This window comes from Sus scrofa, chromosome 7 (assembly GCF_054392235.1).
Source record: "Sus scrofa isolate SSC_HxYL_T2T_F1_AM1 chromosome 7, Sscrofa_HxYL_maternal_Yorkshire_Landrace_v2.0, whole genome shotgun sequence".
Lineage (NCBI taxonomy): Eukaryota > Metazoa > Chordata > Mammalia > Artiodactyla > Suidae > Sus > Sus scrofa.
Window position 1 is genome coordinate 86,511,938 of NC_139389.1, and position 16,869 is coordinate 86,528,806.

The 16,869-nt window shown below is 40.1% G+C and overlaps 2 protein-coding genes across 54 annotated transcripts in view; one reads left to right on the top strand and one right to left on the bottom strand.

Moving 5' to 3' along the window:
• RPGRIP1 (RPGR interacting protein 1) overlaps window positions 1-2,158 on the bottom strand; it is a 106,085-nt gene extending 103,927 nt beyond the window's left edge. For 3 of the 4 annotated variants that reach the window (XM_084969290.1, XM_084969287.1, XM_084969294.1), the window contains exons 1-2: window positions 1,871-2,158; window positions 410-526 (exon numbers count right to left, since the gene is read on the bottom strand). The gene's annotated coding sequence lies outside the window, so the exon portion shown is untranslated. The remainder of the gene's footprint in view (window positions 1-409; window positions 527-1,870) is intronic. The other variant, XM_084969291.1, reaches the window with a different exon arrangement.
• Window positions 2,159-2,581: 423 nt separating this feature from the next.
• HNRNPC (heterogeneous nuclear ribonucleoprotein C) overlaps window positions 2,582-16,869 on the top strand; it is a 57,185-nt gene continuing 42,897 nt past the window's right edge. For 6 of the 50 annotated variants that reach the window (XM_021098230.2, XM_021098241.2, XM_021098248.2 and 3 more), the window contains exons 1-3: window positions 2,583-2,710; window positions 3,339-3,383; window positions 8,123-8,148. The gene's annotated coding sequence lies outside the window, so the exon portion shown is untranslated. 50 annotated transcript variants of the gene reach the window in all.

Consider the following 16,869-nt stretch of genomic DNA (forward strand, 5'->3'; position numbering starts at 1 on the left):
CAGTGGTAATGAACCTGACTAGTATCCATAATGATGCAGTTCAATCCCTACCCTCGCTCACCAGGTTAAGGATCCGGTGTTGCCATGAGCTGTGGTATAGGTCACTGATGTGACTCAGATCTGGTGATGCTGTGGCTGTGGTGTAGGCTGGCAGGTGCAGCTCCAACTAGACCCCTAGCCTGGGAACTTCCATACGTTACAGGGTGCGGCCTAAAAAGACCAAAAAAAAAAAAAAAAAAAAAAAAAGATAGGCTACCTGTTAGTCCTGGGAAAATAACAATTTCCCCAGTACATACATTTAACACAAATTTCAAATTTCAAACATTCTCTGTTTAAGGCTCTATAACATGTATAAGCAAAGGGAATAAAGAAAGAAATAAGAATTAAACTCTGCAATCAAAGGACTTACCATCTAGGAGAAGAGATGAACGTAAAATTAACCACAGTGCTATGAAGTAGTTTTAAATAAACTGCAATGTGGCAATTGAGCTGAGGCTTTAAGCACTTGGAGATGTTTTCCAATTACCTGTTCCAAGATGACAATTTGGAAAATACAGAAAAGCAAAAGAAAGTTATAAAAAAAAAGTACATGTAATTCTCCCAAGAGAGAACCACTATTATCATTTTAATATGTTTTTTCCTACACACTTTTTGTTTTTGCTTTTTAAATTTCCTTAAAGCAATACATGCATATGGGAAACAAAAATTCAGAGTGTATAATAAAGCGTACAGAGTATATAGACAGGTTTGCTCACCAAAGGTATGTCAAAAATAAATTTCTAGAGAGTTCCTGTTGTGACTCAGCAGAAACTACTCTGACTAGTATCCATGAGGACACAAATTCAATCCCTGGCCTCACTCAGGGGTTAAGGATCCCGCATTGCCATGAGCTGTGGTGCAGGTCACAGACAGAGCTCAGATCTGGCGTTGTTGTGGCTGTGGTGTAAACTGGCAGCTACAACTCCGACTTGACCTCTAGCCTGGGAATCTCCACATGCCGCTGGTGCGGCCCTAAAAGACAAAAAATAAAATAAAATAAAATAAATTTCTAGGCCCAAAATGGAGTCGCTTCTGTTGGAAGTGTCATATTAGCAAAATTCATCTTTATGTTCCTGTAAAGGCTCAGCTTGACCAGATCTGCAGTATATCCGGTTAGCCAATCCCCAAATGCCATACTTTTAGGCTCTGTACTTATTTCCTGGTTCCCTAATCTTACTAAATAAGGTCAGATACACAACCCCAGCTGATCATACCGATTACCTTGCTGCTTCTAATGCTGTATAAAACGTACTCTTGCCCCAACTCCTTGGGGAAGTGTGCTCCACTGCTTGTGAGTCACTGTACTCTTCCAACCATGGACTGCTCTCCCTAAGTAAATGACATTCAACTTGTTACTAAATGGCCTTTTTTTTTTTTTTTTCCATTTGATAGGTAAGAAGTAATTTCCTTGTGAATCTCTCTGGAATTCAGACATAATTCAAAATTAATGCATAAAACTGTATTCACATATACATATATTCCATAAGATGTATACAGATGGTATCACATTATCTAGATAGTATTCTGCATCTTGCTTTCTCTAACTGTACAGAGAAATATCCTTCATTCCTAGCATAGCTGGACCTATCCCACTGTGTGCATGGCTGCTATAATATAACCAGCGGGACTGGCAGGCGATGCCTGGAGCCAGAAGGTGGGAGACTAGCTATTTCAGATGAGGGGAAGAAGGGAGCAGATTTGGGGGACGAGCAGGGGGTAGGATTAGATGGGCAAGCCAATTCTGGTTGGCATGTAGGGTATTCGTGAAATGATTTGGGGCCAGAGGATGGGTGCTGTAATACTTCAGGCCAACATTTTAGACTTTCTTTACCTTTTGCAGTGGAGAGGAATAAGGAAGTCAGCTGTTTTGGGTGAGATACAGGTTGTCTAAAGAAGGGCTTGACAGGTTAAGTGTTGTCCAAATGGGAGCTCTAAGGTTGGAGTTTTGCAGGATTGGTTACTTTTCTAGTCCTTGGTGCTCCCTCCCAATTCTAAGAAAAGTGTTTTCTTTATCCACACAGCAGTATAGAGGATTCATTCGGAGAATCCTGCTTCCCTTTACCTAGGCCCGGAGCTAGGGCACATCCTTTGAGCCGCTACCAAACAAAATCCCGCAATCCTTCCCCGCCCCCGCGCCGCCGGAATTCCGAGATCCCGGCGGGCCTTCTACCAGTTTCTCTAAGGAGCAGTGATAGGATCCCGTAGCCGCCAATCACAACCTCCCGGATACCCGGATATGAAGTGGTGCGCGGTACAAAGGCAGGTTTCCACCTACCGCTTCGTCAGTTACAGTGGCCAATAAGCATTTCTCAGGTGATAAATGACAGGAAAAATAACCAGTTACAAACTAATTTCGCTCACGCATGTGGAAATTCTCTTGCTTAGTCTAACCCACCACTGATTGTGATTGGACAGAATTGTGAAGAGCGGTAGAACTGTCTAATTAGAAGCGGGAGCGAGAAAAAGCTCAGCCAATAGGAAGAGTCCTAGAAGTGGGGCGGGGACTAGGCCTTCGCCTCGGCGGCAGAGGAGACTCGGGGGCCATTTTGTGAAGAGGCGAAGACTGAGCGGTTGCGGCGGTGTTGCCGACCTCGAGCAGCAGTCCGCTTCTCCACGTAGAACCCGGGAGTAGGAGATTCAGAATCGAATCTCTTCTCCCTCCCCCCTCCTGGTAAGTGGAGGGGGTGGAAGCAGGGGAGTCGCTGGGTTCCTTGGGGAGCGCGAGGGGGTGTGGGAGAAGACGGGGGAACCCTCCTCTCGGTAGAGTAAGCAGGCCCCCGTTTATTCTATTTGCACGGGGGGATTAGATCTTATGCAAGAGAGTTTTATAGGCCTCAGCCCTTGCGTGGATTTTTAACCTAATGTCCTCTAGGCCAGGATCGGCAGGGAGAATGTCCTTTTTCTTCTTCTCGCTCTCCTGTGTTAACGGCTGCTGTCCTTTCATTTTCTATGACCATGAGGTCTCTAAGAGAGATCATGAAAGGGAAGATCGAAATGCTCATTAGTATAGTTCAAGGCATCTTGTGTTGATGTCTCCTGTAAATTTAAAAATTGAGCGGGGGATGGGAAGGGTTATCAAGCAGATATTTATTGTACCGCAAGCCTCTAAATTCTGGAGCGTACCACAGGGTATAGTAATAAATATAACAATAGGTTTAATATTTTACCGGTTAGTTTTTGTTTCACTCCTCCCTGAGCAAATGATGGACTTCGACGTAGTTATTTTCAATTCTATTTTTTAAATTGTAATCTCATTTACATATTAACAGTAATAATGAAAGCTGGCTTTTTATCTACAGGTTACAAATCACTTGAAATATATAAGTTAGTGGAGCTTGCTTGAGGTAGGTATTACTGTCTTTCTCAGATAGAAACCGCAGCATGAGAGTGTGGATTGCCAGGGTCGTATTAAATCAGTAGCAGGAGTAGTAAGGAATTTGGCCACTAGGTTAAATTAAATGGCTTTTCCTACCTCTTGTGGTAGATACTAACATACTGTATTTGAATCTTTACAAGAACGTAATTACAGCAACCACTAGCGGTAATTGGAAATTCCCAAACTGCCCTTGGGAAAAATATTAAATTATGAGAATTACATATACTATTGTTGTAACTTCCTAAGACAATAAAGTTTGACTTTCAGGGTATTCTGGCATGCATTTTACAGATCATCCAAACGTTGACCCAAAAAAATGCGTGCCTGTATGCTTTTTATTAAGTAGGTATTATAGTGCTTATTATTTGCTAGGTTCTGAAGCATTCAAGTTTTTTCCTAAACTTGCAAAAATTATGTGGGTTTTTTAGTAGTATCACATTCGCATATCAGATCCTTTTTTTAATTCTTGTGTAAGATTTAGGTGATTTTATTTTTCATAACGTGTTGCTTTCACAAAAGCTAGTATTAGCACAGTTTAAACCAGTGCTGCAGAATAAATTCATCCCTTAGGAAACATACTTCATAGGCGCTGAAAGTATTCTTATTTTACATAGCTATGTACTTGTTCCCTCACCATGTAGATAACTGTTCTAATTGTAGTAAGAATCAAAAACGTTGCTTGCTTTTTTTTTTTTTTTGGATAAAGCCTGAATATTTATACTATTACATGGACTTAAAACTAAAATTAAGTGCAGAACTGCCAGAAGTGACATAAGGGGAGTTCGCTGGTGGCTCAGTGGGATAAAGATAAGTCACTGCTGTGGTGTAGGTTCAATACCTGGCCTAGGAACTTCCACATGCCTCAGTTGAGGCCAAAAAAAAAAAAGCAGTGATTAGTTAATTTAGGGAATTATATACCTCAAAAATATTATTGGCAAATAGAAATGTAAGAAATAAGTTTTTAGGAATAATTATTCATAGGAATTGGAATTGAAGGACACTTCTTGCCTTGAGGTGTTAGAAATAACGGGTTCATTAAGATCAGCATGTACCAAGGTAACAGTTCCTTTGAGTTAATGTCTATCCGGGATGATTTGGCCACAGAATTAGTATCTAAAACAGTTGTAGATTTGATTTCAAGTAGGTAGGCATTAGTAACATTTTCATGTTGGCTGAAGAAGATTTAAGAAGGAAGATGCAATTGACCTTTTTGTGTTTCCCAGTGCTTATGCCACAGGAAAACTTGATGGTATTTGCTATTCCTTTGGTAGAGAATTTAAACACACCTTTTTCGTGATTATGTCTCCAGAGGGTTTTACATGGTGTGGGACCTTGTTATTATGAATGGAACTGCTGTTAGAAACAAGAAACTCCAAGGTAGCTAGTTATTCTAATACTAAAGATTAATCTTTTTAACTGTGAGGCTTTAACTGGGGAGTGTTAGCAGTAGAAAGATCCTTGGCTTAGGAGGAGTTAAGAGAACTGGATATTTCCCCCTCCCCCCATTATTACCTCTCAGGCAAATCAGTTAAACTTTCTGGAATTCAGTTTTACACTTATGAGGGAGCTTAGATTTCTTACATGTTTTAATTTTGTTGCCAGAAAGCTAAAACATGTACAGAAATAGTTTTAATGTTGAAAGCAGTTTTGTTTTTGGCTATACCCTCAGCATTCCTGGGCCAGGGATTGAACCTGAGCCACAGTTGTAATGTCAGATCCTTAACCCCATGCACCACACAGGAACTTCTGAAAGCAGTTTTTGTGTATTAGTAGTTACTATTAACTACCTTAGTAACAGTATTTCAGTCTTCAAATAATTTTATTATTGTCTTTGGGGGATGTTACGTGCTCAAATTTAATGTGTACTCATTCTCATTGGGATCAGAGAAGCTTAAGGTTTTGTACACAACTTACTAGAGAATTGACTATGATAAAGAACCAGCACTGTTAGATGTAGCATAATGCTTGTATTCTTTTAGATATTTGGGGTTTATAAAGGAAAAAAGGATAACTGTAGGGTTTCATAGTATAGCATTTACTGTGATAGGTAATAATGTTCTTAAATTTATTTATATCACTCTTAACTAGGGGAAAGAGATTCCTTATTAAATTCTATATAGTGGCTCTTAAACATGAGCAGACATTAGAATCAGCCAGAGGGCTGGTTAGAACAGATTGCTGGGTTTTCCACTGCAATTCTCTAATCACTAATAGTGCCACATGATGTTGATTGACAGCCCTCACTTTGAGATACCCCTTTAGAGGGATCCAGATTTCCCAGGGGTTTGACAAAGTATAAACTAGGTATACTGTTTATTAATTGCAAAGATTACAGTTAGGTGTCAAAAGTTGGTTGGCTGTTTAAGTGGTCGCTCATCAGTTTAACATACCATCTTGGGAGACAGGTAAACCTCTTGACTTTGAAAGATGTGCTTTCTTTTCATAATGCTCCTTTTTAAGCTTATGTCTTGTAACACTTGGGCAAAAAATTTGTAGACGAGCTGCTTAGTTACTTACCATATGCTGAAATTTTCCAGTACTAGGTTCAGGCTATGTTCAGAAGAAAATTGAATTTTTTACCATAACGAAACATCCTTAACACTGACTCAAAGGAGCTAACATTCAAATAATGTACATTTTCTACAACTTTTTCTATAGTCAGTACCTTTGTACAATTTAACACATCAGTCTTAGTGTAAAAGTAACATGTAACCCTAAACTGGTCTGCTATGTACCTTAAAAATTTTTGGTTAGGAGTTCCTGTTGTGGCACAGCAGAAAGGAACCCGACTAATATCCATGAGGATGTGGGTTCAATCCCTGGCCTTGCTCAGTGGGTTAAGGATTTGGCATTGCTGTGAGCTTTGGTGTGGGTCACAGACCTGGCTTGGATCCTTCCTGGTTGTGGCTGTGGCCATCAGCTGTAGCTGCAGTTAGACCCCTAGCCTGGGAACTTCCATGTGTCATGGGTGTGGCCCTAAAGAAAAAAAAATTGGGGTGGGGATTAAAATTTTGGTAATTGTGTACCTGTTCTGTTGCTGTAGTCATTCATACATAATTGACTCAAGGAAAAGTTTAAAAGCTCAGCTTGAAATTTTTAGCTTACTGACATTTGAAAAGGAGAATAAAATCTCATGCCTGAAAATTGAAATTCAAGTGCAGTCATTCTTGATCAAAAACCTGCAATCTCATTGCAGATCTTGTTTTAGCAGATGAAACAACCAGCCTGTCATAGGGTGTTTCTGTCTTGGACTTAGCTGTATGTACTAGTTTATAAGCAGTGGGGGAGTTCCCGTTGTGGCTCAGTGGTTAACAACCCGATAGCATCCATGAGGACACAGTTCGATCCCTAGCCTTGCTCAGTGGGTTAAGGATCCGGCATTGCCGTGAGCTTTGGTATAGGTCACAGACTGCGCTCAGATCCCTTGTTGCTGTGGCTCTGGCTAGGCTGGCAGCTACAGCTCCGATTGGACCCCTAGCCTGGCAACCTCCATGGGCCTCGGGTGTGGCCCTAAAGACAAAAACGGAAACAAAAACACATCAGCGGGAGGGCAGAAACAAATTTCTTAAGGACCATAATTTATTTTTGTCTGTTTTATGACATTAAATACTCAGTAGGCATAATCTTTTTTCCTTTTTTTGTGGTTTTTCATTCTGTTGTTGAGTGGATTAATATACTCTTTGTTTAAATCATCTTTCCCCCTGATAGAACCTATCAGGTCTTGTGATTTGATCACTCATTTGGAGAGTAGATGTCATCTCTAGTATGTATCTTTCAGGGTAGAGCATTCCACTTCTGTTTGTATCATGGGAAAAGCTATGAGGACCTAAAATTTAAAGCCCAGGAATCTGTTTATCTTCATAATCTTGATGTTTGACATCTGCTCACTTCATCTCTGTTGGCTTGGTTTTTCCGTATTTTCTTTGCTCAAATTGCCGAATATCAAGATGACTGTGGACTTTTTTTTACCTTTCTTTTGAAACCCTTAAGGAAATACAGGTTCATATTTAGTTAATTTTAGTCATCAACTGACGTTGAAGAATTGTGAAGACCATCACTGGTAGAGGTGATTATTCTACAGAGGCTCTCCTCCATCCCAATGGGATGTTATGCTTTACCAAAATGTACTAGATGCAATGGACAGATGTTTCTGTCTTGGGGGTTAAGGGCACAACATTTCTGAGGAACTCTGACTCAAACTGTCCCTTCTCCTTTCACAGGGCAGCAAGGCGAACCCCATCCCTACTCACTGGAGCTCAGCTTTGATTTTTAACCTCCCTTCCCCAACCTTCCAGAACACACACATTCCCATTCCAAAAATGATTTTATAAAGACATTTTAAACATAATGATGCAACTTGGTGTGCACTACAGCAAATTTACAGGTGTTTTTTTTTTAATTGTTTCCAAAAACGGGACTTGGATTTAAGATGTAATTTTTAAATTTCTATTTTTTTCTGCAGCAGTTGGGTTAGAGGAGGAGGAGCCTTTTAGCCTCTCATAAACTGACCTCTCTACTTCCTCGTGTATTTTTTAGATTGATTGATGATGTGGAAAGGGCTTTGCTTGTCTGCTACTGAGAACTTTACCCTTGCGGTTTTTGTGGAAACTGCTTTTGGAAAGAAAAAGAAATGAACTTTACTGACTTGACATTTTTGCACCTCCCGTTTTTCTAATCTGGGCTATTTTTATTTTTGTTTTTTTACAGTGAGATTTTTTTGATCTTCAGCTACAGTAAGTTATTCCAATTTTTTTTTTACATTTTTCCTGACTTTCCGCTGATTTCCTTTTTATTGTTGTTACTAGTTACTATTATTATTATTTATTATACTTAATGATGGTGATGATGATGATGATAATGACACTGATGATTTTTAACCGGATTAAAATCTTGAGTTTTTCTGAATGTTGATAAGAATTTCTCCGGCCTCCTGATTGACTTTGGAGTTTTGCATCTTGGGAGAGAAAGTGAAGGCATTAGCATTTTTAAGTGGATTGATCACATAAACCTTTTCTCTCCCAACCTCCCCTTGCCCTCATCCCCTTCCCCACGCTTGAAAGAAATTTTGCTGGCTGTTAAGTCTGTGACCTTATTTTTCCTGATCTTTAACTTAACTGTTTTAGAGCATCTCTGGACGTCTGTATTTTTAATTTTTTTATTTTTATTTTTTTTTATTTTTAATCTTTCATTTGTTAAATTTTTAAACTGTGCTGCAATAAAATGTGTGTGGTACTACTTAACACCTATGATGGTGATGGCATTTTCCCAGAAAGCCATCTCCCTCCTGTTTCCCTTGAAATCCCATCCTGCTTTTCCTGTACACTGCCCCTCACAAACCACAAGCTGCAGCAACATGGATGCCCAGCCTGGAGCAGCAGCAGCCAGGATGATCTGGAGCCAGGGGGGCCTTCGGAACAGATGCACACCCTTCCTGGGTGATGGTAAGAGGTGTGAGGTCCACTTGGTTTCATTGCAAAGACTAGGAAATAACGCCTGTTTGAGTTTAGTTGATGTGGTGTAGGTGAAGGGTTTGTGTGTGTATCTCAAGAGACATTTCCCAAGGAAGACCACTTCAGATTTTATAAATGAATGGAATTATGAGTATCAAACTTGGGCTTGCTTGAGTTTTCATAATTGGAAAGAGCAGCAGAAGTTTATGTATACTTTAGAATGAAAATGGTTTGTTTTAATGATTAGCAACAAGACACGACACATTAGGTGGTCCTTTTTCTTAGACTTGCAAATTAATAAAAATTTTCTGTCATTTAGAACTTTCCTTGAGTCTGTGACAACAGTTTTGGATTGTGTTCTATTTAGACTGTTACTAAACATAAACCACAAGAAACACCCTGTGATACTGAAATGCTACGTCACTGGGAGGTTTTTTAAAAAGAAGAGGATAAGTAGGCTTTTTAATGTAGAAAGAAAAATCTGTATCATCTCTGTATCCAAATCAGAAAAGAGCTGTTGACCTCTTTTTCAGTGATTACTTGTGGCTTAGCTAGGTATTAGAGAATCCACTATGTCCCCAAGGATAAAAAGGAGTGAATCTGGTCTTTCACAAGAAAAAAGATTAGTAAGGATGTGGATAGCCAAAGAGTTAAGAATATTAGCAACCTGTAGTATTTTACCGACAGTAGTGGAATGTTTGGATAACTAACTTTACAGTTGCTTTAATAGATTTTGAGCTGAGGTAGGGCAGGGAGGAGAAGTAAAATGATTTTTTTAAAGGTATGTTTAGTGCCATGGTACTAGTGTAAATCATATACTTGACCCTTTCCTTTAGTCGTACTGAAAGTAAAATCTAGTGAATACTTACGGCAGCCTCAAAGGAAAACAATGGGTGAAAGTTAAGTAGAATGTTTTGAGGTTATCTGAGGAATGGGAAAATTTTCTGTTATAGATCCAAGTTTTATTGATGCCCTCTATTGTATGAAAGCTGTTTTTACCTGTTTCTGTCATTTTGTGACACCTGTTCACTTATAGATTCAGTTTATTTTATGGGTCATGTTTTTCTGGTTTTGAGTATGTGAAAAAGTATTATAGTTCTTCAGAGACTCAGCCTTTTGAGAATGAGATAATGTAGAGGTAGGCAGTCTGTCAACCATGCAAAAATGGGTACCTAATTGGCTCTTTTAAGACATCAGGAAATGCTTTTAAGGGAGCTGAACCGAATCTCAAGAGGTAAGGCCAGATTGTAAAAAAAATTTAATGCCATGCCAAAGAGTTTGTATTTTATCCAGGAACCAATGGTGAACTATTGAAAGATTCTAAATTGGAGAGTGACATCAGATTTTCATTTTTAGAAATGTCATTTTGATCACAATGTGAAAATGGCATAGAGGAGAATGAGACTGAAAGTAGGTGATGAATAAGGAATATACTAAAATAGAAGGGAGAATAATGACCTGGCCTGGCCAAGAGCCGTGGTATTGGGATTAGGAGGAGGTAAATTTAGGGGAATTTGGTGGTGGCTGTGATAATGAGTGAGGAATTTTGCATGATTTCTGGGTTTCAAGTTAGAGATGTTTTTGTTCATTAAACATTTCAGTGCATATTCTGAAAATCACCATTAGACTTGGGCATAGACAGATGAACAAAGCATACTGTCTCCTGCCCTTATGAGTATTATAGACCATTGATAGAAGAAAAGTGAGTAGCACTTTCATAGTCTACATCCATGAAGGAACAGAGTGAGGGATAGTTAAGGGAACCAAACTTAGAATGTGGAGGTTGGGAGGGTGCTGCCAGCAAAGTGAACTTAAGGGAAGTGATGCTGAAATTGAGGTCTGTAAGTGGATTTTCATACCTGAAATCACGTATAGTAGGGGGAAGGAACTTGGCCTCAGAGCAAAATTTTACTGGAGGAGAGTCACCATGAGTGCATAGAATAAGAAGTGAAGTTGGAAAGATAGGCAGGTAAGTACCAAGCAAAATATACAGATCCTTATAGGCCCATGTTTAAGATCTAGATTATTTTGGGCACACTGGGAATCTGTTGAAGGACCTTGCAGATTGGAAAGATCAGATCGATATTTTTGGAATTTACATCTGGCTGTTTTGTGGGGAATGTTAGTAATGAGGACTAAGTACAAGTAAGACTAAATTGGTTAGAAGACCTGTTACAGTAGGCCACTATTGTTCTTTTTTTTTTTTTTTTTTTTTTGTCTTTTTGCTATTTCTTTGGGCCGCTCCCGTGGCATATGGAGGTTCCCAGGCTAGGGGGTCTAATCGGAGCTGTAGCCACTGGCCTACGCCAGAGCCACAGCAATGCGGGATCCGAGCCGCGTCTGCAACCTGCACCACAGCTCACGGCAACGCCAGATCGTTAACCCACTGAGCAAGGGCAGGGACCGAACCCGAAACCTCATGGTTCCTAGTCGGATTCATTAACCACTGTGCCACGATGGGAACTCCTATTGTTCTTTTTTTAATCTGAGCTGCAGCTGCTGGCCTATGCCACCTCTGTAGCAACACCAGATCCTTAATCCACTGAGCAAGGCCAGGGATCGAACCTCCATCCTCATGGATAGTAATCTGGTTCTTAATCCACTGAGCCACCACAGGAACTCCTGTCTGTTTATTTCTTAGAAGAAAGTAGGCCTAAGGGCATTTGCCCTGGTTTTTCAAATGAGTTTTCTTTGGGTGTATAAGCAAAGGTGATGAGTTTAAAGAGGATAGATAGGCTGGCTTTAGAAAGTTACTAGTTAGGCTTAGGTTGTGGCTTAGGTTGCAACTGCCCCTTGGATCTGATGCCTGGCCTGGAATTCTGTATGCTGCGGGGTGGCCAAAAGAAAGAAAATATATAAATAAATAATTTGCCCCAAATTAGACATACCTAACAAATAAGGCAATTAACCTGGAGATTTCAGTTCTTGGCTTTTTTTCCCCCCACCCGCCCAGGGCCACCCTTGCAGCATATGGAAGTTCCCAGGCTGTTACGTAGGTCTGCAACCTACGTAACAGCTCATGGCAACGCCAGATTCTTAACCCACTGAGCAAAGAGGCCAGGGATTGAACCCATGTCCTCATGAATGCTAGTCGGGTTTGTTACCACTGAGCCACAACCGGAACTCCCAGATTTCAATTCTTAACCATATTAGACTGACTGTACTTGACATGGAAAGTACTCTAGTAAAACAAATCTTTAATTTTGTTACAGTACCAAAAAAATACCTTGGGATTTTGTTTTTAACAGGTTTTAAGCTAAATGTCATTGTTACGTATTTTGTTGTTCAATTCACAAAGAGTTTATATAGCATGAGGAAGTATCCAAGGTAATAAATTATTTAGGTAGATGTAGTTTTGTATAATTTTGCAGAATCTTTGGATGTGACAGACAGCATTCTTTTAGGGAAGTAAATTCATTTAAAACAGTTTCAGTAGAGGGGAAAAAATGTATTATTTATAGTTTTTAAAAATACAGAACCCAGGAGTTCCGCTTGTGGCTCAGTGGTAACACAACTAGAAACCATGAGGATGTGAGTTCAATCCCTGGCCTCGCTCAGTGGGTTAAGGATCCAGCCTTGCCATGAGCTGTGGTGTAGGTCTCAGGCATAACTCAGGCGTGGCTGTGGCTGTGGTGTAGGCCAGCAGCTGTAGCTCCCATTTGACCCCTAGCCTGGGAACTTTCATATGCCACACATGAAGCCCTAAAAAGCAAAACAACCCCCCCCCCCCCAGCCTCAAGGGATGTGTTACTTAAGTCTAGTGGTCCTTTTTCAGTCCATAACACACTTGACTTAATGGGTTTAATTTAACCATTCTAGCCATTTTTCTTCCTTGAAACATTTTAAAATAGCTTCCATTTAAAATAGCTTGTTCTCTTTCTGCTGATTTTTCTCCCGCTCAGCTGGAGTGCCCAGTGGTTAAGTTCTTCCACTTCTCTTTTCTACTCACACTTCCTAGGTCTTTTCAGTTGCATGATTTTAGGTACTGTCTATAAGCCGATGGATGATTCCCACACGTTTATCACCAGTCTGGACTTCTCTTCTGAATGATGTACTTAGCTCTCCAGTTACCTACCCGACAGTTTGCTTGACTGTTAAATAAGTATATCAATTTAAAAGTGGAAAATTGGGCTTCTGGGCTCCTAGGCTCCTGCTATGCTTCCCTCAAACCTTCCTTCAGTGTTGCCCATTTCAGTTAGTGAAAAATGCAGTTTTCGTGTCAGTCCAGACTTTGGTCAGTCATCCTTAACTTTTTTCCTCACATAGTTCACCTCTGATATTGTAGAAAATCCTGTCATCTCTGCCTTTAAAATATAACAAGAATTGGTAATTGATTCTTCTATCATTTGATCCAGTCCTAAGCCATCATTTGTCTCTTGTGCATTTTTGTCGTAGATTTATGTTTCTTTTGCCTCTTCATACCACCGTGTGGTAGCTAGATGGATTCTATTAAAATGTAATGCTTGAAGGAGTTCCTGTTGTGGCTTGGTGGTAACGAACCCAACTAGTATCCATGAGGATGCAGGTGCAATCCCTGGCCTTGCTTAGCGGGTTAAGGATCAGGCATTGCCGGGAGCTGTGGTGTAGGTAGCAGTACAGCCTGGATCTGGCGTTGTTGTGGTGTAGGGTGGAAGCTGCCGCCCTGATTAGACCCCCAGCCTGGGAACTAACATAGGCCACATGTGTGGCCCTTTAAAGTGTGCACACACACAAAAGTAATGCTTGAAAGTATTACCTGCTTGAAATGCAACAGCTGCCTATTTCAGCCTTAAAGTTGAAACTTTACTGTGATTTACAAGACACCCTAAATGATCTGTTGTGCCCCTCCTCCATAGTTAATAGCATCCCACTGGTCTCCTTACCTTTCCTTGGAATTTTCTTCTATTAGATATTCAGAAGGTTAGATTCCTCATTTCATTAGGTTCTTAATCAGAAGCCACCACCTCAGTGCTGTTTTCCCTCAATCTTCTAAATACTCTTTAGCACTTTTCACCAGCTCATATGTTACAGAAATTTATTTTCTACTATGGAGAAATGTCTAGAAAGATACATGTGAAATAGCATTGGTTACTTCTGGACTGGGCCAGGGGGATTTAGGAGGGTTAGAAGGAAATTTTTGCTTTGTGAGATTGAAAACTGTTAGTAGTGAGCAACACCATATTAGTTTGCTTCTGATTTTAAAACCTGAGACTCCTTATTGTAGGTATATTTAACTCTTAAGATTCTGTGTCTGGGTATAAATAACTATAGCCTGTGTAGAAGGAGTTAAGGAAGCAGTTTTTGTAGTTAAGTTGTAAAAAACAGCTTTAAAATAGGATTGGTTGTGATGGAATGAATTATGTTAGCATTTGAGGGCATAGGCTGCTTGTTGCCTGTAATAGGGCTGTAGTCACAATTTGAAAGAACTTAAAAAATTTATTATCCAGGGAGAATTCATAGCTATTTTTGAGAGGTAGCCATGGCAGATTAGAGGTCCCATGAGTTTTTTCTCCTACTGGATCTGATTCCAGTTTTTCCTGTCTGAAATACTCATCCTGTTTCCCATTTAGATTAATATATGGCTTTTGAGTTTTCGAATTCATATAACTCCCTGGAAGTTCATTGAACCAGTCTTAGGCTTTTCTAACTAGTCTGGAATGACATTTAAGAATAATAGAATACATGTTAAATTTTTCCCTCAGCTCTCAATAAAATTCTGTATTCTGAAAATGATGTAGCCATTTATAATGTGCTGTAATTCCTTATATTAATGCTTTAATTATAGTTATTGTGACATAAATGGTTTTGTTTTAACTTTAAGAAAACATGGCTAAAATTGAGGTAGTTAAATGTGCTTTTCCAAAGGAAAATTTTCTCTTGTTCTTGCAAGTTTGTTGACTTCTTTATTTTGGAGTTACACAGCTGTTTGTGCTGTTTGAAATGTAGTTTTACTAAAATTAAAAAGAGAATACTAGGAGTTCCCATAATGGTGCAGCGGAAATAAATTCGACCAGGAACCATGAGGTTTCGGGTTTAATCCCTGGTGTTGTTCAGTGGGTTAAGGATCTGATGTTGCCATGAGCTGTGTTGTGGGTCACAGACACAGCTCAGACCTGGTGTTGCTGTGGCTGTGGTGTAGGCTGGCAGCTACAGCTCAAATTAGACCCTTAGCCTGGTAACCTCCATATGCCGCAGGTGTAGCCCTGAGAAGACAAAAAGAGACCAAAAAAAAAAAGGAATACTAGGAGTTCCATGGTGCCCTAGCAGTTGGGGACTTGGCCTTGTCACTGCTGTGGCTTGGGGTTCAGTCTGTCTGGGAACCTCCACATGCCATAGGTGTGGTCAAAAAAAGAGGAATACTATGACTTTAAGATTGATGTAGATTTTTTTTAAGAGAAGGTAGCTCCATTTTATTTTACCTTTAGTACAAATAAGCAATGCATGCTCATATAACATTTAGAAAATGCAAAGCAGGCCCCTCCAAAAAGACATACTTAACCATCCAAAGTAAAGGGTTTCGTGTGGCCTTCCAGGTTTGTTTGTTTTTTTTTTTTTTTTTTTTGGCTGTCCCGGAGTGTGTGGAGTTCCCAGGCCAGGGATCAGATCTGAGCCACATTTGTGGCCTGCGCTGCAGCTTCGGCAACATTGGATCCTTAACCCACTGTGCCGGGCCAGGGATCCATCCTGTGTCCCAGCATTCCCAAGAGGCTGCAGATCATGTTGCGCTTCTGTGGGAACCTCAGCAAATGTAGGCTTTTCAGAAAAGTCATGTCATACATCCAGCACATACATTTAAGTAGTAGTTTTTTCTTCAACATGAATATAAGATTAATGTAGGATGTTATTAAATGCAGATCTCTTAAAAATTGTAATAGCTGCTTTGTATTACATGGCATACTTCTGCAATATTTTACTTAACCAGTACTCTATTGTTGGGCCATTAGGCCCCCCTCCCAAATCCCCCCCCCTTTATTTATTTATTTTTTTGTCTTTTGTCTTTAGTCTTTTTGGACCACATCTGCAGCACATGGAGGTTCCCAGGCTAGGGGTCTAATTGGAGCTGTAACTGCAGGCCTTCACCACAGCCACAGCAGTGCCATATCCAAGCTGCATCTGTGACCCACACCATAGCTCACGGCAACACCTTAACCCACTGAGTGAGGGCAGAGATCAAACCTACAACCTCTGGTTACTAGTCGGATTCCTTTCCTCTGCACCATGACAGGAACTCCCCAATTTCCCCTTCTATAAACAGTTTTTATTAACAATTGAATGATGTTACAATTAAGATTTTGTAAATACCCTTGGAATTAAGCTCCAGAAGTATAATTGTTCAAGGGCATTTATGTTTTAAAAGCTTTTCAGGAGTTCCTGTTGTGGTGCAGTGGAAGCAAATCTGACCAGTATTCATGAGGACAAGGGTTTGATCCCTGGTCTCACTGAGTGAGTCGGGGATTCGGCAATGTCATGAGCTGTGGCTGGCAGCTCTGATTTGACCCCTAGCCTGAAAGCTTCCATTTGCCACACCTGTGGCCCTAAAAGCCCACTCCCCCAATTTTTTTTTAAATCTAGTTTGCTCTCCAAAAAGGAGTTCCAGTCGTGGCTCAGAGGAAATTAACCTGACACAGGTTTGATCCCTGACATCGCTTGGGTTAAGGATCCAGTGTTGCCATGAGCTGTGGTGGTGACAGACGGGGGGCTTGGATCTGCTGTGTTAATGGCGTAGGCTTGTTAATGGCGTAGGCTGGTGGCTACAACTCTGATTTACTTCTAGCCTGGGAACCTCCATATGCTACAGTCACGGCTCTAAAAAGACACAGACACAAAAAGCCAATTTACTTACTGGAAATACAAGTGACCACTAATAATTAACTTTTAGTTTTGTGAATTACTTGGATTTATTGCCTATGTTTTAAGGTTTGACATTTAAATTAAGTGTTCATAAATTGAAGAGTAAGAATGTTATAGTGTTAATAGTTTTTCTGAGTGAAAAATTGCTGCCAGGTTGACTATTTTTCTGTGTAT